At 45.2% G+C, this 27777-nt stretch overlaps 2 protein-coding genes across 5 annotated transcripts in view; one reads left to right on the forward strand and one right to left on the reverse strand.

Annotated features, from left to right (window-relative positions):
• Positions 1-27777, forward strand: part of camsap2b (calmodulin regulated spectrin-associated protein family, member 2b) — a 123758-nt gene that overhangs the window by 61625 nt on the left and 34356 nt on the right. The window lies entirely within an intron of this gene.
• LOC307127613 (sterile alpha motif domain-containing protein 9-like) overlaps positions 1-27777 on the reverse strand; it is a 62672-nt gene that overhangs the window by 28940 nt on the left and 5955 nt on the right. The window lies entirely within an intron of this gene.

Raw genomic sequence — 27777 nt, forward strand, 5'->3', positions numbered from 1 at the left:
GAAAGTGTGTGTGAAATGGCGACTGGAAAGTGAGAGAGTTTAAGCAGTGTGTGCATCCGTGTCCCCGTTACATGTCGGGCTCGGATGCACACCTGCTGTGTGTGCAGTGTCTGGGTGTTCAGCATACTCGGGCGGCTCTCGAGGGAGCCGCTTACGAGCATTATGAAAGCTGACACTCAGGCTGCTCCGCTCTCGGCTGGCCGTGTTCAGTGAGACCAGCCAGCCTCGTGAGCCCTGTGGATCTCCCACTTTCCAAGATGGCAGCCTATCCTTTGTTCTGTGGAGTGTTTGTTTGTTTTAACTTGTTTTAATTTGTTTTTAATAGATTTTTAACATCCTCTCATACTAAATTACTTTGCTTTAAAACAAGTTTGGTGATACCCAAATGGAAAAGTTATGGTATGACCCATAACTCATGACCAATGTTTTTACTGACCTGGAGAACCATTCCATGTGCTGTGTTTGATCAGTTTGGGCCCTTTAACTATAAACTGTCTGTTTGCCTGGATCTCTGTATTCATCTACTTTCGGTGTGGATCTGGGTCGCTCTGCGTGCACCGATTGTGGCCTGGGGCTACATTGATTGCAATCCGGCTTCCTGCTCCGGCTGTGTTTGGGATTTCCACTGGGTCTCCTTCAGCTATAGACTGGGTCCCCACCAGCTAAACCCTGGTTCCATCTACAGTTTCATCCGGCCTCCAATCCTCCTGCAAACATCTACACCCTGGGTCTCTTTCAGCTATAGACTGGGTCCCCACCAGCTAAACCCTGGTTCCATCTACAGTTTCATCGGGCCTCCAACCCTACAGCCTGGGTCTCTTTCAGCTATAGACTGGGTCCCCACCAGCTAAACCCTGGTTCCATCTACAGTTTCATCGGGCCTCCAATCCTCCTGCAAACATCTACAGCCTGGGTCTCTTTTTTAGCTATAGACTGGGTCTCCACCAGCTAAACCCTTGTTCCATCTACAGTTCCATCTGGCCTCCATTAAACCTGCAAACATCTACAGCCTGGGTCTCCACTATCTATCAGCTTTAACCCTGGGGATTTTTACTAGCTACACTCTGGATACCCTGTTCTGTCTCTTCAAACTACACTCCGGCTACCCTGCTCGGTGGTGTGCAAATTCTAGTATGGCGAGTATGATTCTTGCCTTTCTGTCTTTGCTCTGTCTGCCTAAAATCTCAGAGCATGAAGTGCACCGTGAGGTCCAAGTGAGTAACTATAATGTTTCTTTGAATGTACTTTATATGTTATCACGATCAAAGGTCACGGATTATGCACATGACGGCAGTCTGGTTGGCAGTCAAGGGAGCTGGATGTATGGCATGAGCCTGGTCTCACAACAGGGAAATTTAAAACATCTCTTAAGTCTGCTTCTTTTAAGTGATTGTTTTATTACAGCAGAAAGAAACTCTTGGCCCAAAATCATAATGAATGGGGACTCTAAAAACTGCAGAAAGCACTGTCTTAATATGCGCATGTTGAAATGTATTATTACACTTATGTTGCTGATGTCAGGAAATGTGCAACCTAACCCAGGTCCTGTGACAGATATGATATCGTTGCAAACCCCTGCTGATTTTTTAAAGAGGTCAGGTATTGGTTTTGTGCATATAAATGTGAGAAGTCTACTACCAAAAATTGATATGGTCAGAATTTGGGCCAAATCGACAAATGTTGATATAATGGTGTTATCTGAGACTTGGCTGGGTAGATCCACTCCTGATAGTTATATTAATATGGAGGGGTATAATTTATTCCGTACTGATCGTCGCACTAAAGGCGGAGGAGTGGCGATCTATGTAAAAAATTGTTTGCATGTAACAGTACAATTATCCAAGTCTGTGCCTAGACAATTTGAATTGTTAGTGTTGAAAATTGAATTATCACAGAATTATGCTTTGACAGTTGCGGGATGTTATAGACCTCCTTCTGCGCTAAAGGACACATTGTCCTCATTGTCGGATTGTTTGTCAGTTATAAAATATTCAGAATTGGTTCTAATGGGGGACTTAAATTGGGACTGGCTAACATCTGCATCTGACCAAATTAAAAGTTTTTGTGATTCAGCGAATTTGACTCAAATTATAGATTCACCAACTAGGCCAAATCCTAAACATCCAGAAAAGTCTACGCTCCTTGATTTGTTCTTAACAAATGTACCGCAGAAATATAAATCTACTGCTGTTTTTGCAAATGATATGAGTGATCACTGCGTTATTGCTGGTGTGAGAGATACCAAGATATCAAAATGTAAACCGCGTATTATAATTAAGAGAAATCTGAAGTCGTTTTGTAAACAAGCTTTTTTTATTGATCTTAATCTCTGTGACTGGACCAGGGTGATTTTGATACCGGAGCCGGAAATAGCATTGAAATATTTTAAATCACTATTTATGGACATTATAAACAAGCATGCTCCATTTAGGAAATATAAGGTTAAAGGGCGTGATAATCCGTGGTTTTCAGAGAAATTGTCTGATTTAATTCATGACCGCGATCTTGCTTGGTCAATGGCAAAGAAATCGAAAAATATCTCAGACTGGCAACATTTTAGGCACCTGAGAAACAAATGTGTTTCTCAAATACGTAAAGCAAAATCTGATTTTTATGTACATGAATTATGTGATAGTTCAGCTAATCCTTCTAAATTTTGGAAAGTTATAAAATCACTTTCTTCTGACTCTCGGGATGCTGTAATGCCCAATATATTGAAGTTCAATGATAAAATTATTACAGATAGGAAAAGTATGCTAGATTCCCTAAATCAGCACTTTATATCTTCTGGGTTGTTGTTTGAGCATGCAACACAACAACAGAGGAGACCAGAGGACTACTCTTTGTTTAGGGAAAATGTACCAATCAATTTTGAACTTGTTCCTATTTCGACACAGGAGGTATGTGATGCTTTTAGAGGGCTAAATGTTAAGAAATCTGCAGGTCCGGATGGGTTGGATCCCTACTTTTTAAATATTGCTGCTGAACATATTGCAGAACCTTTGACACACATTTTCAATCTGACTATTGAAACTGGATTAATACCGAGTGTATGGAAGTCAGCATATGTCACTCCTTTATTAAAGAGTGGGGACCGATCAAATCCAAACAATTATAGGCCAATATCTAAGCTATCTGCTTTAGCCAAGGTTCTAGAAGGACTTATAAGTGACCAGTTGAAAGACTATTTAGAAACAAAAAATATTTTAAATGATTCACAGTCGGGTTTTCGTAAAAAACACAGTACCGTTACTGCTACTATGAAAGTGTTAAATGATTTTATAAGTGCTATTGATTCTAAAGAATATTGTGCTGCTCTATTCTTAGATCTTTCAAAAGCGTTTGATACAGTTGACCACTATGTTCTGTCACAGAGATTGGTGGATATTGGGATGTCTTCAAAGGCTGTCAAATGGTTTGGCAACTATTTGAATGGCAGAACACAAAGTGTATATGTTGATGGTGTGTCCTCAAACTCATTACTTATACAAAAAGGTGTCCCCCAGGGGTCCATTTTGGGTCCCATTTTATTTACTATTTATATAAATGACTTGTGTCAGAATGTAACAAAAGTAAAGTGTCATTTTTATGCGGATGATACGGTTTTGTTTTGTTCTGCCCCATCCTTGAAAAATGCAATAGAACATCTGCAATCCTCTTTTATAATTATTCAGAAGAATCTTAATAAATTGCGACTTGTATTAAATGCAGATAAAACTAAAATGATGTGCTTTTATAAATCAAGGAAAATAGAAGATGCTTGTCAAATTGTTACACTAGATGAGAAAGTAATTGAACGAGTATCAGTATATAAATATCTTGGTTTCCTTTTAGAAGAAAATTTGTCTTTCAAACAGCATATAGAGTGTTTAACAAAAAAACTTAGAGTAAAGTTGGGGTTCTATTATAGAAACAAAGGCTGTTTCTCTTTTAGTACGAGAAAAACACTTATACAAACAACATTTTTGACAATGCTGGATTATGGTGATATTTTATACATGCATGCAAATCAATCTTCTTTGAAAATGTTGGATTCAGTATATCATGCAGCACTGAGATTTGTAACTGATTCAAATTTCCGTACTCATCACTGTAGCTTGTATGAGAGTGTGGGTTGGCCATCTTTGCACAATCGCAGGCTGGAGCACTGGTATACTTTTCTTTTTAAGGCCATACTTTGTAAATTGCCTTCTTACTTATGTACTCTTCTGACTCCAAAAGTCACTACGAGGAATTGTAATCTTAGATCATATGGGCAAATCATGTATGATATCCCACGAACGCGAACTGTTTTCGGTGAAAGTGCTTTTAAAGTTTTTGCACCTTTTTCCTGGTATACATTGCAGAAACGGCTCAAATTTGAGTATCTACCGACAATGACACAGTTTAAAACTAGGATAAAGGACTATTTGAGTACTAAATGCACATGTGATGTTATTGAGTGCTGCTGGGGATTTTGTTGAGATGATGTTAAAGTGTTAAATGTCTTCTTTCGGTTATTTGTGTGTATATGTATTTTATTTTTCTGCCGTCTTGGCCAGGACTCCCTTGAAAAAGAGATTTTGAATCTCAATGGGATTATTTCCTGGTAAAATAAAGGATAAAAAAAAAAATAAATAAAATAAAAAAAAAATCGGTCCGCATCCGCCGAGGCGGTGCGGCGAGGCCGGTCATGGGGCTCACGGATGGACTGTCAGCGGGACTTGGGACTGCTGAGGCATCTTCCCAGTCTTTGTCTGACAGTTCAGATGTTCTCCTTCCCCGTGTGGAAGCCCGCGCTGCGGCTTCTTCCCCCGGGGCGGAGGACCCGATGCTTCAGCGGTCTGATTCTGAGGAATTAGACGCGCTCAGCATCGAGGCAGTCAAAGTCATGAAGCACTCCTTATATATGCAAATAAAGTGAACACACGCGATCGGTGTGCATGAGATACTGGTTGGCTTAACGGCTTGAGCCACGTTGCTGAGGCAACGTGTGGGTTACGAGTCCGTATAGTACGATAAAACAGTATCGTCTGATGATGGCTGCATTTAAATCTGAGGATTTAAATGAAATATGAGTTGACTCTGAGGAGTTAGATATTCAGCCTGTTATTCAGACCATGTTTCACCGTATTGTTTGAAACTGTTTGGCTTTTTTTCTCGAGGGATGAAAGCCAATTGTATTATGACGGCTTGAACCACGTTGCTGAGGCAACGCTGGGTTTATGAGTCCATATAAATACAAATAAACAGTTCGTCTGATGATTACGGCCACATTTAATTCTGAGGAATTAAATAAAATATAATCTGACTTTGAGGAGTTAGATATTCAGCCTATCATTCAGACTTTGTTTCACCTTATTGTGGCTGCATTTAATTCTGAGGAATTAAATTAAAATATTATCTGACTTTGAGGAGTTAGATGTATTTTTATTCAGCCTGTCATTCAGTTCAGTTGGCACGGGGTTGGTGATTATGATGGCATTTAATTCCGAGGAATTGAGTGTCGTGTTATCCGACTTTGATAAATTGGATACTTTAATTCTGTCACCCAAGCGTGTTTAACTTGTGAACTGGATATTCATCTAAGATGGAGCCCTCCTGAAGTGATGTCGTTCTCGTCGCCTTGTGGCCTGCGGGACACATCAGGTTTAGGCAAGGGCTAATCGCAGTGTCCGCCCTAGTGTTGCGGCCCTGTCGAGCTGCTCCCTTAGATGAGGCCCCTGCTGGCCAGCCCCCTCTCCCGGGTAGAAGCGACCGAGGTCGTTTTCCCCCAGGAGCTCTCGTGAAATCAGTGCTGTGTTCCCGCCGTCAAAGACGCTTCGGGCCTCACTGATTTCCCGCGCACGCACGCCGACGTCGTCGCCTCCAGTAGGACTTGCGACTGGGCAGCGAACGTGTGCGCCAACCGTAAAACGTTCTCGACTGCTCCCTGCCGGTTAGCCGCTTCAGGGGGTCGGGAATGAGTTTCGGTTGACACCCGAGGCCAGCCTCGAGAGGCTGGTTCCCTTAGTAGATTATCTCGGCGCATGGTCATGCCTTCCGAGTGTGTCTACGCGGGTCCTGCAGACTGTAGAGCTGGGTTACAGGCTTCAATTCGGTTCTCCTCCCCCGAAGTTCAACGGGGTGGTCCGGACTGTGGTCGGCCCAGGGCAGGTTCGGGTTATGGAACAAGAAGTACGGCCCTGTTAGCCAAGGAGGCCATAGAACGGGTCCCTCTGGCAGACAGGAAGTCCGGATTCTAATGCCGGTACTTCATAGTTCCTAAGAGGGATGGCGAGTTGTGTCCAACTTTAGACCTGAGGTACTTGAATCGTTCTCTGAGGAGATTCAGATTCAAGATGCTTAGCAATTCCTCCATTGTGATTCAGATCCAGTCTGAGGACTGGTCTGTCACGATAGGTCTGAAGAGGACGCATACTTCCCTGTATCCATCCTTCTGTGTCACAGGGAGTTCCTGAGGTTCGCTTTTTGGGGGCAAAGCGTATCAATATCGGGTTCTTCCAGGCGGCCTAGCCCTTTGAGACTCTACACGCAGTAGCGTGTTGACGCCTTCTCAGAGAACTGTGTTCCTGGGAGTCTTATGGGATTCTCTATGTTGGGGGCACAATTGTCTCCCGCACGTATCGAGTCCATACGGGCGGTGGTCTCTAGAAGGAAGCTAGGCCACAGCATCACTGTGAAGCAGTTTAAGGACTGCTGGGGCTCATTGCGGCTGTGTCCAACAGAATATCTCTTGGCCTGCTGCATGAGATCCTTACAGTGATGGCTGGGAATCAAGGGGTTTTCCTCGAGGGGAAAACTATTCTGTGTGATCAGGGTAACGCGCAGATGCCTTCGTTCCCTAGTCATATGGAAGAACCTTGGTTTCTGTCCCAAGGGCCAGTGTTAGGAGCGTCCTGTTGCCGGGATTCCGTTTCAACAGACGCCTCCCTCACTGGCTGGGACGTGGTCATGGCAGCCGCTTGCGAGAGGTCTGTGGGAGACCCGGCATTTCTCCTGGCACATCTATTGCCTGGAAATGCTGGCGGTCTACAAAGCTCTGAGGAGCTTTTTCCCGGACCTCCGCGGCCACCATGTCCTGATACGGAAGTAAACCAGGTGGCTTTCCCTAAGGGGAAATCCATTCTGTATGATCAGGGTAACGCGCAGTGGCCTTCGTTCCCTAGTCATCAGGGGGGTTGAGGTCGCACCCTCTATGCAGACTGGCGCATCACATCCTCCTGTGGTCCCAAGAGAAACTGTTGTCCATCAGGGCAATGTATGTCCCGGGGGTCCAAAATCAGGGAGCAGACATCCTGTCGAGGCAGGGGCTGAGGCCCGGGGAGTGGCGACTCCACCCTGAGGTGGTGGAGGCCATGTGCGAGAGGTTCGGCCCAGTGGAAGTGGATTTATTCGCGTCTCGAGAGACGACCCACTGTCCACTGTGGTTTTTTCTCACGCATCGGGCCCCACTGGGTTGCGTCTGTACTCCTTTCCCCCGATCGCTCTGCTCCCGGGAGTCCTGGAGCGGGTCCGTCGACAAGGCGCCAGCCTGCTTCTGGCGGCGCCACGTTGGCCGACTCGAGTTTGGTTCTCAGACATCATAGCTCTGCTAGCGGGTCAGCCGTGGGAGATTCCTCTGAGGAGGGATCTCCTGTCTCAAGCAGGGGGCACAATATTTCACCCCCGGCCAGAGATATGGAACCTTTGGGTCTGGCTCCTGAGGGGGCCAGATACCTAGAGGCTGGCCTGCCGGCAGATGTGGTTGAGACCTTGCTCAGTTCCAGGGCTCCGTCTACAAGGAGACTGTACAGCCTCAAGTGGAATGTATTTTCCACTTAGTGTAGAGAGTGTGAGGTGGACCCAGTTAACTGCCCAGTGGCTTCAGTGCTGGAGTTCCTCCAACATCATTTCTCTGCAGGGCTTACCCCGTCCACACTCAAGGTGTACGTGGCTGCCATTGGGGCTTTCCACACACCGTTGGGTGATGGGCCTTTGGGTAGGCACCAGTTGGTTGTACGGTTCCTCCGTGGGGCTCGGAGGATGAGGCCTGCGGCTCGTTCCAGAGTCCCAACCTGGGACCTGGCAGTGGTTCTCGAGGGATTGGCTGAGGCCCCCTTCGAGCCACTAGAGTCAGCAGACCCAAAGAGCTTGACCCTTAAGATGGCCTTTCTCTTAGCCATCACTTCTCTGAGGAGAGTGGGGGACCTTCAGGCCTTGGCGCTTACGCCGACTTGCCTGGAGTTTGCCCCTGGCGAAGTGAAGGCCATCTTACACCCTAGGGCCGGTTATGTGCCCAAGGTGCCATCAAGCGTGGTCAGGCCTTTGGTTCTTCAGGCATTTCATCCTCCGCCTCACGTGACGGCGGAAGAAGGGAGGCTTCACCTGCTCTGCCCGGTCAGAGCCCTTAAATTATATGTGGAGAAGTCTGCGCAGTGGAGGAAATCTGAGCAGCTATTAGTGTGTTTTGGTTCATCTAGGAAGGGGCTGCCTGCGTCAACCCAGACTATCAGTAACTGGATTGTCCAGGCAATAGCCACGGCCTATCAGGTGCGCAACCTGCCTTCACCTATGGCCGTGAGGGCACATTCCACCAGGGGCATGGCCTCTTTGGTGGCCCTCCTTTCTGGGGTCCCTTTGCAGGACATTTGCTAGGCGGCCGGATGGGCTACTCCACACACTTTTATTAGATTTTATAGTCTGCACCTCCCTGCGACGCCCGGTGCTAGGGTACTCCAGTCCTAGCTGTGCCCAGTCTCCGGCTTCACACTAGGACTGGTGCTACCGTCGGTGTGGCCTAGTGGGTACTCGTTCCCCAAATTCGTCGTTCCGATGCAGTGGGAGTTCCCTCGAAAGGGAACGGCTCGGGTTATGTATATAACCCTTGTTCCCTGAGAAAGGGAACGAGCACTGCATCTCGTCGCCACACCTCGGCAGGCCTGGAGCGCATGCTTCATCGCGATAACTGCCATTACTATGCCTGTGCTCCCCTTTATGTATCTTCCGGGTATGCCGTCATAGTTACGTCATGACGCAACACCAATCAGGATTGGCCTGATTTCATTCATACTTCAGACGCGCTGTTGCTTAGGGAGTGTCCCCAAATTCGTCGTTCCGATGCAGTGCTCGTTCCCTTTCTCAGGGAACAAGGGTTATATACATAACCCGAGCCGATCTGTGTTCAACAAAGAGTTATGACCCTTACACGTTTTGTCAATCAAGATAATCTTTACAAATTAATCCAAAATGTATACATTTTGAAGCCTAAATAAAGCCGTCAGATATAAAATGCTAACGGTAGGCTATAAACGGACTACAGCACACCATGGTCGCGGGTCAACGTCATCATCAAGCTTCCTCAAACTTTATTTAAAAGCACGCTCGCTCATTATGATCTGCGCTGTGTATGAACACTTATCCACTTTTTCATGAGAAATATTGCCCATTCGTTTTTTCCAAAAATGTTAGAAACTAATTTTGTTTATGCGTGTCTCTCTGAGATTTATCTTTTGTTAATGTTTTTTCAGACAATATGATTATCACTGTGATAACATTAAATGACATGAAACACAACCCAGTCTCTTTTTGTTAGATGCAAGTTTATGTATGATCAATAATACAAAAGTACAAAAGATATAATAAGCTATACATGAAATAAAGCAAACAATTCAGTCAAACATTCAAAGTCAGTGCTAGTCGGCTAACTTACAACGGTAACGTACAGTTATAGCCTAAAAATAAACAAGTAATGAAACTTCACTTTGCACTCAGCCTAAACGATTTGCCAGGGAGCAAATTATAGATCCATGAGAGCAAAGATCGGCCGTTACATCTACACAAGACAAATTATAGCTGGAGACGCCACAGAGACATCAGAGCCAGCGGCAGACGTCAGAAGGACTAGCCGAGGAAAGTCTACTCTCGCCGGCTAAACAAGCGCTGACTGCCGTTGACTCACTGGCAGGGCTCTGAACCGGTTCAAGGAACGAAAACGAAAACCGGAAACGAACGAAATTTTAAGAGGAACAAAAACGAAAACGAAATCAAAATCAATTTGAATCGTTCTGAACAGAAACGTTAATTTGAAATGACCATTAACCGGTTAATAACGTTATTTTATCGTTCTCTTTAATATTTTTATTTGGCAGTGACCAATCATGAATAGAGTAGCTACAGCATGTGACGTTGGTGGATCAAGCGTGAGTGAAATGCCCGCGCACCATCATCTATGAATCTACCGTCAGTGCAGACTCAGAGCGCGCATTTTCATGCCTCAAGTACATTTCTTTCCCCGCTGAGGTCTACAATGAAAGCGCAGGTATTGGAGGACATTCTTTTCGAACGTTTAAATAAGCAGTACGGACTTTAAGCTCAAATAGTCAGATTTAGGCTAGTTTGTGGATTTCGTTTAAGCCAATCCAAGTAGGTTACTAGCATCTATCAAACATTTTTCCTATAGTCTTTCAGATTGCCAATACAGGTCAATGTTTTCTATATAGACGGCTGATGCTTCGTATTAAATGGTATATTGCATTAAATGATCAAGCTTTATTAGCTGACTGAATTTGATTATGTGATGCAAGGACGTGTTGCGCAGTGTTTGCTTTGAAATTACCAGTTGACGGTGCATTAATGGTTATCCAGTTTATTTATTCTTTATTTATACATTTTTTAAAACAAGTCGTGTTGAAAAAAAGTTATGTAACGTTACAAAGAATGTTATCACTCTTCTGAAAAGAATTAGGCATAAGAGGCCACTTTCGATTGTCTAACGCTCCAAAACAGGTCCGCTGTTTATGCTTTGTAATTAATGCATGTATTTCTGTTGTGGTTTTAAAAATGTTATGAAATAAATATTCAAGTTTAATTACCATGCGTTATATTATTATTGAGTGAAAATAAGTCTATTATACATATTTGTTTAAAGTATAGGCTAAATTAAAATAACGTTATTAACCGGTATTTTTTCAAATCAAACCGTTTTCGGAACAGTAATTTTTAATGAGGAACGCAAAAACGGAAACGCTATAATATCGATTCTGCTCGGAGTGAACCGATTGATATTTTTTTCCGTTTTTAAGCCCTGCTCACTGGAGCTCACAACTAACCACAGATTTGAGCTTTAAACAACTACATTATCGACTGAAAAAGTCTTAAAACTACGTTTTGTCACACATTAACAGTAGATTTTAACACAAAAAGATGTGTAAACACAGCCCATGTCAGCCATTTCTCAACGAGACGAACATGTGAAGAGAGTAAACTCCAAATGTTCAAGCATCCAACTTTGCGCGAATAGCGCGATTTATTCACGCCACATAAGTTCTTCATAAGGCTGAAACGCGGGCTAGTGAGAGATTGCCTGTTTGTCACGATGACGTATAAAGTCCCCGCCAAAGGATGTAGTCCCTTTTAGCAACTTGTTAGCAACCATCGTTTTTAAGACACAATAAAGTTTTAAAAAATCACAAGCAGGTTTTAACTAATGTGTTTTATGGCATAGATCAAAACGTGAAAATATTTAGAGGCTTTGTTAACCACAGACCTTATTTCAGGCGATTTAGCAAAAACCCATTCAAAAAACCCAGACTTTAGGGCGAGGGAACCGGTAGGGCTAAAATGCTAACTCACTTCCGCGTTTTGGCCTACAAAGTGACGTCATTACTTCGGCACTCTATAGACGCTGTTTCCAAGTTCAAGGCGGGTGTGTGTGTGTGTACGCCCTGCGAAACGGACCGACTTGCACATATGCTTCGTTTGCGTGACTAAACCATCAAATACACAACAAAATAGCCTATATCTCAAAATGACAGGCTTGGAGAGTATTCACTTAAACACAGTTTAGCTTAAATGGGCGTAAATAGTTGGGAGAAATTAATGGGAGAATGATATTAGATCTGCGTCTTAAAGGGTCAGCATCTAATAAACCTGGTGACGATTGAACCAATAATGTGAATCAAACAACAAAAGGCAAAGAGAAAATTACTTGCAGCTCTTGTATGATATGTGATGCACTTAAAAATTTTTTTTTTTTTTTTTTTACCTTTATATAATAATATTTCACAATATGTTTTTTCTTACATTTGAGCCCTTGCCCCTTAGGGACTTTTTGCACGTCCCTGCAGGTTATTGAAGTAAAATAGGCTATAAGCTAGTCACCTTTTAAACTAATAAAAAATTATAAATAAAAAGCTTAATTTGGATTTTAATGTTCAAAATGTCTATTTCTATCCACAAAACTTGCTAGAAATCATGGTTTAAGGGGTTATTTTTTTATTTTTTTATTCCGGAGGTGCATGCCCCAGGACCCCCCGACGCGCGGCTTGGTAACAACCACCGGCACGTAACAGCACCGCTGCTGGAAAAAATTATAGGGGAAACACTGTTGAGGTAGCACAGAATACATTTTGGGAGCATATGTAGCGATTTCGTGCCTTGATAATGTGTTTGTAACGCTCAGAGAGGCCGGATAGCTGGCCTTAAAGGTCCCGTTTTTCATGTTTTTTTGAAGCTTTGATTGTGTTTACAGTGTGCAATATAACATGCGTTCATGTTTCGCGTGTAAAAAAACACAGTATTTTTCACACAATTCACTTATCTGTATACCGCTGTTTTCACTGTCCTCAAAACGGCTTGAAAGATTTCCCTGTTCTATGAAGTCCCTCCTTCAGAAACACGTAACGAGTTCTGATTGTGCCAGCGGTTCCCGTGTTGTGATTCGACAGCAGCTTAGCGCACGCAGAGCGCACGTTACCGGAAAGGTCACGCCTCTCACCATAACGGGGATGCATGCGCTCAATGATCTCTAAGTACAGCGTCCCTGGGAAAGCCAAACAAAGGTGACTTGACTCCGGGATGAAAATAACAGCGTCTCGACGACATGGCGACAAACAAACTACACAAACGCAACTGAACGCAACACTTCCTCTTATCCACGCGGGAGCAACAAGACCACGCCCCCTTTTTCGCGTACTCTTGTGGGCGGAGGTTAGTCGACAAACTGCTCTACTGACGTAATTAAAGCAGGATGTACAGGTATGTAGTCCCAACCGGCCGTTCGCTGTAGGCTTTGAAAGGGAACTTCTGTTAAATAAAATATCTCACATGTCAGCTAAGCTGGAAGTTCCACAGGCCAGATACACAATTTATATTTTAAGGCTTAAGTTACCCTCTTCTTCACCTGGTATATGTGTTCTTCTGAGTGCGTTTATCCTGCAGTGATACTCCCCTGAACAGAGCCTCAAAGGGGATCCCCGAATCAAAGGGAGTGCAACCCCCAGGGAACATCAGAGCTCATTCCACATTCCACTCATTCCAGAGCTCATTCTAAGCCCCTCGTGGAATGAGCTCTGATGTTCCCTGGGGGTTGCACTCCCTTTGATTCGGGGATCCCCTTTGATTCGGGGAGGAGCCCATAAAACAAAGAGTTGGTCACTCTTCCGGAACGCACTAGTCCTAGCTAAATACGTCTGTAACGCACGGAGCGGACACAGGGCATTCAACCTTTAATCCTCCACGGAGGAAAAGGGCAGAGGGTGAAAAGTGGACAGCTCCAACACCTCCGATGTGAACGCAGGGAAACATTTCAGCATGAATGCTGGATTAGGCTTAAGGAAAACCTTATCTCCACCCAGAGAGAATTTAATGCATGAGTGGTGGGCCGAGAGTGCATGTAACTCACTGACACGTTTGGCTGACGCCAAGGCCAAGAGTAAGGCTGTCTTGAAGGACAGCAACTTTAGGGAAATATTCCCCAGAGGCTCAAAAGGGAATTGAGACAGAGCTTCCAGCACCATGGAGAGGTCCCATTCATGGATCGATCTCCTAAATGACTGGCGACGGGCACCCTTCATAAATCTGCGGATAAGAGGATGCTGCCCAACCGTTGAGCCCTCAAAACACACATGACAAGCACAGATAGCTGCCAGATAGACCTTAATAGTGGAAAAAGACCTGCCATTATCCATAAGGTCTTGGAGGAAACACAAAATATCAGAAACTGAGCACTGATATAAAGTGAGACCCCGCCCATCACATCACTCATCGAACACCTGCCACTTACAGCCATATAAGGACTGTGTAGAAACGGCTCTGGCATTCTGTATAGTAGCCACCACGCGTGGGGGAAGCCCTAACGCGCTTAGGTTCATCCTTTCACGGGCCAAGCCCAGAGAGCTACCCTGTCCGGGTGTGGGTGATAAATCTCCCCGTTCGCTTGAGACAATAGGTCTGTGCGGAGGGGGAGGTGCCACGGCCTGGCGTCGCGCGTAACGATAGGAAAAATCGTCTGCTCCATACCAAAAGCTTGTAAGCTAGATCATGAAGTTTCGACAAGCGCACGCCGCCTTGACGGTTGACATAAGCCACTGCTGTGGTATTGTCGGAGCGTACGAGCACATAATGTCCCTGCAGACGAGGCAGAAAATGTGCTCTGAGCGTAGTTTGCTCGGTCACAAACCTTTCACAGTTCTGCCCTCTTGGGTGGCACCCCAGCCTGTTAAGGACGCATCAGTCGTCACAACTTTCCGCAACATAACCGTCCCCAGAGGGGCTCCCTGTGCGTAAAAGTCCACGCTCTTCCAGTGGCGCAGAGTGTAATTGGCTTAAATGTAGTGACAAACCCCATTTCATGAATGCCCTCCTTCTCAGGAGTCCTAGTTGCAAAACCTGGATAGATGAAGCCAGAAGACCCTGTAGCCTGAGACATCAGGGGTGCGATATTGCACCCCCCCCCCCCTGAACTGCGACAGACAGTTCATCAGAGAGAGAATGCGCTCCTGAGAGAGACGCGCTCGCATGGAGACTGAGTTCAGCTCCATGTCCAGGAAGATCACATTCTGGCTCACAAATTGCTTTTGTTCACATTCACCCTTAAGCCCAGAGATTTGATGTGCGCAAGCACACGGCAGGTGTCCTGCAACACCTTTTCCCTCGAATCGACTATAATGAGCCAATCATCTATGTATGTCAGGATCCGTAGACCAGACATTCTCAGGGGAGTCAAGCCCGCTTCCGCACACAGACAGAAACTGCGAGGGATTCATAACAAATGCCTTGATAGGCGAAACAAAGAAATATATGTGGATAAATGTGTAAAAAAGCATCTTTCAGATTGACCGATGTGAACCAGTCGCTCCGTTTAATGGTGCGGGCGAGTGAACCATGAGTTAACATTCTGAAATTGTATTTCCTCAAATGTTTGGTCAACACCCTGAGGTCCAGAATAGGACGGAGGAAACCTATTTTACGGAGGTTTTATAGCAAACGGCAGACGATAGCCCTGCGATATTGTGCGCATTACCCATTTGGGTGGTGCTGCAGTTCACCAAGCTGACACACTGCTCACGACCATGCCAACCCGAGCCGCGCTGGCTTCGTGCATGCCCAGCTGGCTTATTTCTGATGCAATGACGCCCTCTAGTGGGGAAACTAGAGACGGCATGCGAGGTTTCAGAGAGGTGTCTACTCTTTGCAGAGCAAAGAGCTTTCCCTGCAGAGAGTGGGTATCTCTCTGTAAAAAAAAAACATTTGATTTGTTTGATTTAATGTGTTTTTTGTGGGGGCTTTTGTGTGTTTTGTTGTTTGGGTAACACTGGGGCCGAAGCCTTTATTAACTGGGTGAGGGGAACACAGTGTGTGTGGTGTGGTGACACTGCTTTTGCACTTTTCCTCACAACAGACCCCCTGAACAGGGGGGAAACACACATCATCCACTATACACATGGGCTGGGCAGTCTGTGAAGCTGGCCACTCGATGTTGAGAAAAGGGGCCGCTCGCTCACACACATCCAGGTGTCCTCTTTGGGGACAAATTAAACTGAAAACGACTTTGCCATTAACTAACAAAAACCTGGTCTAAAGTCAATAGCGCAGTATTTTTTTGTGTTATTTAAAGGGTGCAGTGCGTTAGTAATATGTGCATATAGGCGGATGCACAACATACATACACTCTGCTTATTACACACACAGGGACGCACAGCAGCACACAAACATTTTAATAAAAAGATTCCTCTCTGGAGGAGTGTTCAGTCTTTGCGAGCGGAAAGACTCATAAACACTCATAAAGTGTTTGTATAAGCTGTACACTGGTACAAAAGCTGTTACTGGGGCAGTACCTTTTCGAAAGTGACTAATATGTACCTTTAAGTATTATTAGCACCCTTTAGGAGTAAATAGTACCACCCCAGTGACAGCTTTTGTTTCTTGAGTGTAGCCATGATAATAACATTTAGAAAAGTGTTTGAATACACTTGATTTTCATGTACAGATCAAATCTATCTGTAATATGAAGGTCAATAAAGACTCTGTAGATGTAATTTATTTTTCATGACATCATTTATCATTTAGGGCCCTATTTTAACGATCTGAGCACATGGTCTGAAGTGCATGGCGCAGGTGCTCTTAGGGCGTGTCCGTTTCCACTTTTGCTAGTTGATTCGGACACGTATCAAGTAACAGCTTTTGTACCAGTGTACATACAAACTATACTTTTCTTTGAGGTGAGAGACATCCTTATTGTAGAGCTGAATCATAAATCACCCTGCAGATGTTTGGGACAATCTAGTAAACTCACTCCACAGAAAAGTCGATAGTCCAAAAGTCCATCAATTCACGAGTTCACACTTACATCAAATTAAATAGAGTAAAGTTTATGCATGTTTGGCATGCTGTCCGGGGGAGGGAATTTTGGCCCGAAACCAGAGTACCACACCCAGCCACCACCATTAAACACAAACTGACATTTAACAAAAATAGACTGGGTTGTGTTTTATGTCATAATTCATTTTATATAGTGATAACCACACTTGTCTGAACCACATAATAATGGTTTTTTTATGTAAACGAAAAGAGGCAGGGTTTTTAATATTTCGTTTTGTTATAAATATACATGCAATAACATTACCTGCACTACATTTGTGTGGCTATAATATGTTTAATATTTTTTAATGAAAATGAAAAGAGGCAGTGGTGTTTTATCATATATTTCGTTTTATTGTAGCCTAAAATATACATATATACACTGAATAACACTATCAAGAACGCTGCTGTTCCATTAGCAGAGTACCGGACTATTGTCCTCCCGTCCTCGGGAGTTCGTTCTCCGGAGTTGAACTTGGCGAGCCTGAATTAACTACCACGGACGCAAGTCAGAAGTTCGCGTAGGCCTACTTGGTATAGAGAAACGTATATTTTAGGCTACAATAAAACGAAATATGTCATAAAACACCACTGCCTCTTTTCATTTTCATTAAACATCTTAAACATATTAGCCACACAAATGTTGTTCAGGCAGTTACATTGATTATCTAATATAGTTATAACAAAACGAAGTATAAAACACAACCCTGCCTCTTTTCGTTTAGATAAAAAAAAAAATAGGCCTATATTAAACATTAATATGTGGTTTAGGTAAGGTGACCAGATTTCTGAAATGGAAACCGGGGACATTTCCTATTTGAGTGGTCAAAATATCACTAAAATCTCATTTGTTATTATCTTTTAATTAAAAAACGGGTTTGTTTGTTTGTTTATTTGTTGTTGTTGTGGGGTCTCTATATTATTATAATATTACCATTAATAATTATTATGATTTAGTTTGATTATTAGGATTTTTATGTGGATTTAATACAATTCAACGCACCCGAAAAAAAAATTAAACAGTTAATTGTTGCCATTGTAAATAACAAGCAGTTCAAAACAATATTATAACATGACTTAAAGGGGGGGTGAAATGCTGTTTCATGCATACTGATCTTTTTGCACTGTTAAAGACTTGGATTCCCATGCTAAACATGGACACAGTTTCAAAAGCTAAGGTGGACGTTTGATGGGAGTATTTCTTTGCCAAAATTAGTACTTCCTGTTAGTCATAAGTTTCGGAAAGTTTTTTTCGATCATGGGTCCGCTTGACGTCAACAGGGCGGATTTTCCTTGTATGGGCCGTACGGACAATTCTACCGGAAGAGCGCGCGAGAGAGAGAGAGAGAGAGAGCGTGAAAGCAATAGGCTACGCCCATCAAAGCGCTGGCTTGTACAGATGGAATTTGCTTTTCCGGATCAGCAACTGAGTTGCGCAAATATTTATGTCTGTTCCCTGCATTTCGGTGCCAATTGTTTTATAAACAAGGCCCAGTTCGACGCCGAATTTTCAGATCGCCTAATACTGAAGGATGGAGCGGTCCCAACGATAAAGGTCCCAACGTTGGAACCGCAGGTTTGACTGCTTCAAATGTCTGTTTTTGCCTATGCCCATCAAGTAGCCCAAACAATGTCACGTATTGATCAATGGAGCATGCGATGTATAGTGTGTGTACATTTGTTTAGCTGGCCACTATATGTGTATGTTTGTGTATTGTAAAAGCACTCCAAACAACAATACACAAAGAGTGGGGAAATATGTTGAACTAAATAAGCGCGCTTCTTCAGTCAAATGCGCTACTATTCCATGTCTTTCTAAGTAAACACTAGCCTGACGCGCAAAACCAGTCCGCTTACTACAAATCATGTCTACACAAACCACGCGTAAACACACACACACACACATACACACACACACACACACACACACACACACACACACACACACACACACACACACACACACACACACACACACACACACACACACACACACATTGTAACACTCGCGCTTGACATGGTGTTCTAAATAACACAAGCCGCTAAACATATTATATAGTTAGTGTAATTTATACCACATAGTTGACGTCCTGCTCTAGCCGTTTTTGCTGCTGCTCCTGTTCAACTTCAGCCTCTGGGTCTGATTCCGGATCATAGATGTATGGCTGTATCTGATTAAAAGCCATTTTTTATTTTGAATAAAGTTTTTCCCTGCTTTTAGGGATGACGCAGCTTTCAGACGCACTCAACACAGTAATAGTTGTGTGCGCACAGTAATTTTTGTGTGCGTTGACACCGCCGCCGGCGAGAGCGTCAAACTTCGCTCTGGCCGCCCTGCCATCGACGCTGTATAAGATTCGTGGACGCGCTGCCGCTCTGACGTAGATCGAATGCTTGGTCTTTTTTGAAACAGCATTTAAAGGGGCTGCAAAGCAAACAATCATGTTGATCGGCGTTTGTGCTGACTGACCACAAGTAGGGTATAACCGTATAATATAACCTCATGAAATCATTTAAATGTGAAAGTTAAAAAAAGCAGATCGATGGAAAGAACTTAACAAATATAGTTACATGTTTGCTAACGAAATAAACCAATTAAAAGCCATTTGTGTGGTGTATAAATAATGTTGCGCATCTTCTTATCAAACCCGCCGCACCAGCAGTGATCAACCTCTCTCTATTTTGCTTGGGAACTAATGTGGTCGGAACCAAAGTTTACAGCGCTGCGTTCTCTAGAATCATCTCAAGCGGAGCACTTCTACATTCCCATTGGTTGCCGCCGGCTGCCGCCGAAGCGCGTCGTAGCTCATTACCATAAAGTTGACCTGATCCCAACTCTCCTCGACTCCCAAATCGTCCAAGACGCGCTGCGCCGCTCTCGCCGGAGCTCGCCGCCGGGCTCCCATTGAGAATGAATGACTTCCGGCCACTTTGACGCTCTCGCCGGTGGCGGTGTGAACGCACAGTAACAGCGGCGCACGCTCTACATTCTTTAGCTCCGCCCACACGATACGCCCCCAGCCGCACGGCTTTTTCCGGAAAGACTCGGAACAGCGCATCTTTCTTTTATAATTATAATAAAAATAAAGACTTTTCGGAGATATGCAGGATGCAATGCTACTCTATAGGTACTCAAGATTGACATGAGACTGACTGAAACTGTGTCCCCCCCCCCCCCCCCCCCCCCTTTAACAAAAACACATTACAAAAAAAAACAGAAATATGATAAATAAAACTATTTAACAAATATTTTAACATTTTATAATTGTATTTAATATTTTAATTTTCACAAGTTTATACTACTATATAAGTAATACATAAAAAAAATTTTTTTTTTACTTCAAATGTTTTATTAGGCTTGTGCTTAAAAATAACTCTTACTATCCTAAATTGGTCTTGTTTTTCTCCGTTCCCCGTTGAGACTGTTATAAAGCACATGCAAACAGTATTATTATATGATAATGTCGCTCTGCTCTCGGTTACGTTCTTAGTAGTAGAGGCTCGCGCACGACCAAGTTCAGCTTATCATGCGGGGGTGTTGGGGGGCATTACTGATCGTTGCGTCCGTTGGTGCGAGATGCATTCTGGGATACCGGTCTGTCTGAAGTCTCCTCTCGATGCATCCTCGATAAAAGGGGCGGATCAAGGACACATCCGGGCATTTGAGCTGTACTTGTCTATGGCTAGATGTGAACTTTGAATTGGAACAGTACTTGGGCAGCGACTGATGACGTTTCACAAGTCCACGAGAACACAAGTACAGACAAGTACGCATATTGAGGAACGGCCTTCGTGTGTGTCGCACTCACAACAAGACTCGCAATGGGGGGCGTGGCATCCCGATGGTGGCGCACAACCCTAACTGACACTAGTATATATTCGGCTACAGTCTGGAGCCCTGCGCTTAGATAAACACGGAAGCCACTGAACGCAGCTTCGGGTACCGAATATACTCGGGAGTTGGTACTACCGGTACTACAGAAATCCAACTTGGTACCGAAGTACCGGTACTTGTTGTGACATCCGTAGTCTGTATTCGTAAAGTTAAACTCAAGAGTGTTAGAAATGATTAGTGCAGTGCCTCCAATTTAACATTTATTCGACACAATATAAATAAATCCCAGAAATTATATATCTGGTTAATTACAGGAATAAACCAAAATAAATAAAATAATATAGTAAAAGAAAATAAAGTAAAAGAAACCCGGTTAAATGCATTTCAAAATAGAAAATAAAGATTATTCCCAAATTAATTTAGTCTTTGTGTCTCCATTTAAACCTTTTAAAGTAAAACCTGACCACACACCCAACAGGGATTTAAATATATATATATATATATATATATATATATATATATATATATATATATATATATATATATATATATATATATATATATATATATATATACATATATATATATATATATATACATATATATATATATATATATACATATATATATATATATATATACATATATATATATATATATATATATATATAAAATTAATTATTAATTAATTATATATATATATATATATATATATATATATATATATATATATATATATATATATATATATATATATATATATATATATATATATATATATATATATATATATATATATATATATATATATAAAAATTGAGTATTTAATAATCATAACAATATATTATAATACAATGTTAGTTATTAGTATTAATAGCAATGTTTATAATTATGATTTTCATTATTTTATTTCACAGAACAACAATTAAATTACAATACTAACATTTATGGTTGCCTTAATTTCTTTGTTAAACCATTTATATTTTATTTTGCCGGAAAACTGCTCGGGTTATGTATATAACCCTTGTTCCCTGAGAAGGGGAACGAGCACTGCATCGGGACGACGCTTTGGGGATGCTCCCTTAGCATCAGCGAATCTGAAACCAGAATGCCAACTAGGCCAATCCGATTGGCGTGCGTGATGACGTCATCGTGACGGCATACCCGGAAGTATAAAAGGGTTGCTGGAGCGTAATGGCGGTAGTAATTGCTCTGAAGCATGCGCTCCAGGCGCGCCAAGGTGTGGCGTCGGGATGCAGTGCTCGTTCCCCTTCTCAGGGAACAAGGGTTATATACATAACCCGAGCAGTTCCCTTTCGAGGGAACTCGCACTGCATCGGGACGACGCTTTGGGGAACGAGTACCCACTAGGCCACACCGAAGGGTAGCGCCTGCCCTAGTGTGAAGCCGGAGACCGGGCACAGCTAGGACTGGAGCACCCTCGCACCAGGCGTCGTAGGGAGATCCAGGCTATAAAACCTGATAAAAGTGTGTGGGGTAGCCCACCCGGCCGCCTCGCAGATATCCTGCAAGGGGACCCCAGAAAGAAGGGCCACCGAAGAGGCCATGCCTCTGGTGGAATGAGCCCTCACAGCCACAGGTGAAGGCAAACTGCGCACCTGATAGGCCATGGTAATCGCCTGGACAATCCAATTACTGATTGTCTGAGTAGACGCAGGCAATCCCTTCTTAGGTGAGCCAAAACACACCAACAGTTGTTGTGATCTCCTCCACTGTGCAGACTTCGCCAGATAAACTCTTAGAGCCCTAACCGGGCAGAGTAGGTGAAGCCTCCCTTCTTCCGCCGTCACATGAGGCGGAGGATGAAATGCCTGCAGGACCAATGACCTGACCACCCTTGATGGCACCTTAGGCACGTAGCCCGGCCTAGGGTGTAAGATGGCCTTTACTCCTCCCGGGGCAAACTCCAGGCAGGTTGGCGTTACCGCCAAGGCCTGGAGATCTCCCACTCTCCTGAGAGAGGTAATGGCAAGGAGAAAAGCCACCTTAAGGGTCAGATCCTTCGGTCCAGCCGACTCCAATGGTTCGAAGGGGGCCTCAGCCAATCCTTCGAGAACCACTGCCAGGTCCCAGGTTGGAACTCTGGACCGAGCCGCAGGCCTCATCCTCCGAGCCCCACGGAGGAATTGTACAACCAGCTGGTGCCTACCCAGAGGCCCATCACCCAAAGGAGTGTGGAAAGCCGCAATGGCAGCCACGTACACCTTGAGTGTGGACGGGGTAAGCCCTGCAGAAAAACGATCTTGGAGGAACTCCAGCACTGAAGCCACTGGGCAGTTAACTGGGTCCACCTCACGTTCTCTGCACCAAGTGGAAAATACATTCCACTTGAGGCTGTACAGTCTCCTCGTAGACGGAGCCCTGGAGCTGAGTAAGGTCTCTATCACGTCTGCCGATAGGCCAGCCTCTATGAACCTGGTCCCCTCAGGGGCCAGACCCACAGGTTCCAAATCTCCGGGCGGGGGTAAAATATCGTACCCGCCGCCTGAGATAGGAGATCCCTCCTCAGAGGAATCTCCCACGGCTGACCTGCTAGCAGAGCTATGATATCCGAGAACCAAACTCGAGTCGGCCAACGGGGTGCTACCAGAAGTAGACTGACCCCCTGTCGACGGACCCTTTCCAGGACTCCCGGGAGCAGAGCAATCGGGGGAAATGCGTACAGACGCAGCCTCGGCCACGTCTGCACCATGGCATCCAGCCCCAGCGGAGCTGGATGCGTGAGGGAAAACCACAGTGGACAGTGGGACGTCTCTCGAGACGCAAACAGATCCACTTCCACTGGGCCGAACCTCTTGCATATGGCCTCCACCACCTCTGGGTGGAGTCGCCACTCCCCGGGCCTCAGCCCCTGCCTCGACAGGATGTCTGCTCCCTGATTTTGGACCCCTGGGACATACATTGCCCTGATGGACAACAGTTTCCCCTGGGTCCACAGGAGGACTTGGCGTGCTGTCTTGTACAGAAAGCGCGACCTCAGTCCTCCCTGGCGGTTGATGTACGCTACGACAGACGTATTGTCTGTCCGTACCAGGACGTGCTGGCCTCGGAGGTGCGGGAGAAAGCTCCTGAGAGCTTTGTATACCGCCATCATCTCCAGGCAATTTATATGCCAGGAGGAATGACGGCTCTCCCATGGGCCCCTCGCAAAGCGGCCGTCCATGACCGCGCCCCAGCCAGTGAGGGAGGCGTCTGTTGAAACGGATTTCCGGCAACAAGACGCTCCCAACACTGGCCCTTGGGACAGAAACCAAGGTTTCTTCCATATGGCTAGGGAACGAGAGCATTTGCGCGTTACCCTGATCATACGGAAAGGATTCCCTCTGGGGGAAAACCCCTTGGTTTTCAACCACCACTGGATGGGTCTCATGTATAGCAGGCCAAAAGGTATTATGTTGGACGCTGCTGCCATGTGACCCAGCACTCTCTGAAAGTGCTTCACAGTGATGTTGTGGCCTAGCCTTATTCCTGAGACCATCGCCTGTATGGTCTCGACTCGCGCGGGAGACAATCGTGCCCGCATCGTTGTCGAGTCCCACACGACCCCGAGGAACGTAATCCTCTGGGACGGCGTCAACACGCTCTTTTTCGTGTTGAGTCTCAGCCCCAAGCATTTCATGTGGTTCAGAACGACATCTCGATGCCGAACCGCCACCTCGTACGACTGGGCCAGTATGAGCCAGTCGTCGATATAATTCAGCACACGGATGCCCTGAAGTCTCATTGGAGCCAGGGCTGCATCCATGCACTTCGTGAACGTGCGTGGGGAGAGGGCTAGGCCAAAGGGAAGCACTCGATACTGGTACGCTTCGCCCCCGAAAGCGAACCTCAGGTACTTCCTGTGACATGGAAGGATGGAGATATGGAAATATGCGTCCTTTAGATCTATCGTGACGAACCAGTCCTCGGACTGGATCTGACTCACGATCATGGGAATAGTGAGCATTTTGAACCTGAAGCTCCTCAGAGACAGATTCAAAACCCTCAGATCTATAATCGGACGCAACCCTCCATCCTTTTTGGGAACTATAAAGTACCGGCTGTAGAACCCGGACTCTCTTTCCAGCGGAGAAACACGCTCTATGGCTTCCTTCGCTAGAAGAGTTTTTACTTCTAGTTCCATTACCCGAACCTGCTCGGGTATCACTGCTGTCCAGTATAACCCCCTGAATTGTGGAGGAGGAAAACCGAACTGCAGTTTGTACCCCTTTTCTACAGTACGCAGGACCCATGTAGAAATATTCGGAAGGCATTTCCATGCGCCGAAAAAATCTACTAAGGGAACCAGCCTCTCGAGGCTGGCGTCGGGTGTTACACGGTTCCCGTTCCCAACCTCCTGAAGCGGCTGACCGGCAGGAAGTAGTTGGGAACGGTTCTCCGTGTGCGGACGCGCGAGCTGACCAGCCGCAGGTCTTTCCAGAGGCGGCTGGTGCAGCATGCGTTCGCGGGAAATCGATGTGGCCCGAAGCGTCATAGACGGCGGGATTACCACATCGATTTTCCCAGAGCGCCGCGGAGGAAACAACCTCGGTTGTTTCTCCGCGGGGGGGACCGCTCTTAGAAGCCCAGCCGTGGCTAGGACTTCTTCCCAGCAGCCTTCCGCGCCTGAAGGACGTTCCGAAGATCGCCTTTAGGGGCTGAAGGTTGCTGCTGAGAGCGCCGCCTCTGTTGCCAGGCTCCCGGGGGAGGGGCTCTAGAAGCGACGCTCTCCTTTTGCACCTTCCGGTGCGAGGAGCTGGATGACGGCTGAGGCTGCCCGCTAGGGCCAGCCTTCCCAGGTTTAGAGCGGCGAGGGAGATACTGGTGGAAGGCTGCTGACTGTTTCTTCGCCTCCTGGTGTCTGGAAACGACGGTGTTAACCGCGTCTCCAAACAACCCAGAAGGCGAGATCGGGGAGTCCAGGAGAAAAGCTCTATCCTTCTCCTTTATCCCCGACAGATTCAGCCAGAGATGTCTCTCCACTGTCACCATGGAAGCCATGGAGCGGCCGATAGCGCGGGCCGTCTCCTTGGTGACTCGGAGAGACAAATCTGCAGCCTTCCTTAGTTCCAGAATGTCCTCCGGAGAGGGACCATCTCCCTCGTCCAACTCTTTAAGGAGGTCGGCCTGGTAGGCCTGCAGAATTGATAATGTGTGCAGGGAACCACCAGCCCGACCAGCCGCCATATATGCTTTGCCCACCAAAGATGAGGTGTCCCGACAGGGTTTGGTGGGCAAAACCGGAGCCTTAAGGGACGATGCAGAGTCGGGTGAAAGATAGCTCGCGAGAGCTTCCTCCACCCGAGGCATCGCCCCATAGCCCGCTTCGCGTGCCCCCAGAACATTGGAATAGTCCAATACTGGGGGATTGCAAACACGCGAAGAATAGGGCCGTTTCCATGATCTACACACCTCGGTGTGTAGATCCGGGAAAAAAGGCAGGCCCCGGCGAGGTGTTTGAACCCGGTGTGAGAGGAACCGGTCATCCAGCCTGCTGGGTAGCTGGATTTCCGGAGCCTCTTGTGGCCAACTTATATTTAATTTGACCACTGCCCGGGCCAACACCTCGACCAGCTCCTCTTGGGCGGGTGGATGAAGCGATGAAACAATTCCTGCTTCATCCCCCGCCTCGGTGCCTATTTCCTCCGGCTCCTCGGAACCGGAGAGAATAAGCATCGGACCTCCCACCCCGGGGGAAGAAGCCGCAGCGCGGGCTTCCACACGGGGAGGAAGATCCTCGGAACTGTCAGAGGAGGATCGGGAAAGTGCCGCAGCAGTCCCGAAACCCTCTGACAAATCCCGCTGTGAGCCCCATGATCTGCGACGCCGAGCCGCCTCAGCGACTGCGGGTCCAGAACCACGAGGCTCACGAGGCTGGCCGGCCTCATCAAACGCAGCCAGCCGAGAGCGAAGCACCCTGAGCGTCAGTTTTTCGCAGTGCTCACAAGCGGCTCCCTCGAGAGCCGCTTGGGCATGCTGGACGCCCAGGCAGTGCACACAAAGCAGGTGTGTATCCGAGCCCGACATGAACCTGGGAACCTCATCACGCACGCCAATCGGATTGGCCTAGTTGGCATTCTGGTTTCAGATTCGCTGATGCTAAGGGAGCATCCCCAAAGCGTCGTCCCGATGCAGTGCGAGTTCCCTCGAAAGGGAACTGCAGCGAGACCTTATCGCTTCTTTGTTGACAAACTATTCTCATGGCGACCGTTGTGTTCACAAATGCACTCAAACACACAGCACTTGACGAGTATCATTTACTGTGAATCGAAAGTGAAAGCACAGTGCCGTTACAGTTCTCTGAAACATGCAGCACGTCAGACTATATATTTATATAATTACCACAAAATTGTTGCGATTTGATGATCGCACAAACCCATCTCACCACCGTGCATTGTCAAAATTAATTTAAAAAACACAGTTTTCTACTTGCATTTCGCACTTTGAAACTTGTCTAACATGCTTAGGGTGTCCCGAAGATGGCGACGCGAGCTCGTTCAGAATTAAAGATTCAGATATTATTCCCTTTCAGAATAAACGCCCTAAAGGAACACTACCTTGGAATTATTCAACAATTAGGGAATTATACAATCAATGTGAATACCAGAAAATCACAGGGTTTCCATATCAGGATATGAAATGAATCAACTTTCATTCACCTTGTTTGATCATCTTGTATCAATAGACTCAAATGAAGTGAACTGAATGGCCATTTAAAGTATCACAAAGAATCAATAGTTCAAGTAGATTTAAACAATGTCACAAATACCCAGGTATCTGTCACTCGTTGGGGCTCTTATACTGACCCATTTATTCAGACTTAAAGGGTTAGTTCACCCAAAAATGACATTAATTTGTTGCTTTCTTAGGTGCATTACCGCCACCTGCTCGTTAGGATTGTGGGTCAAGATCGTACAACCTTATTGATGTTATCTCCTGAAAATCCATTCTTTTAATTAATTCTGTCTTTTTTTTTTTCATTTATTAGATTAAGGAATTAAACGATTCCTCATGTGAATTCCTTTGTAAAATATAGGTCAACTCAAAATTCATCTGAATTATTTTAAAGTTGCAAATCAAAGCTTTTTTTTTTTAATCATTATTAAATTTGGGAAATAAAGAACTACTTAAACTGAGCTTCGTGACGCACTTCCTTTTGAAATAGTACATCTCACTTATTTCCAGTTATGTATATTTTCAATATAATGTAGTCATCGAGTTTAATAAACGCCAACTAAAATGAGTGTCCAAAGATATAAAAATCTGGACATTTTCAGGGACAAGAGAAGAGATATCTGATGATTACAATGTACAGAATTTTCCAAATTTAAGTTTTAATCCAA

The sequence above is a fragment of the Gobio gobio genome (genome assembly GCF_949357685.1).
Source record: "Gobio gobio genome assembly, chromosome: 6".
In the NCBI taxonomy this organism is placed as follows: domain Eukaryota; kingdom Metazoa; phylum Chordata; class Actinopteri; order Cypriniformes; family Gobionidae; genus Gobio; species Gobio gobio.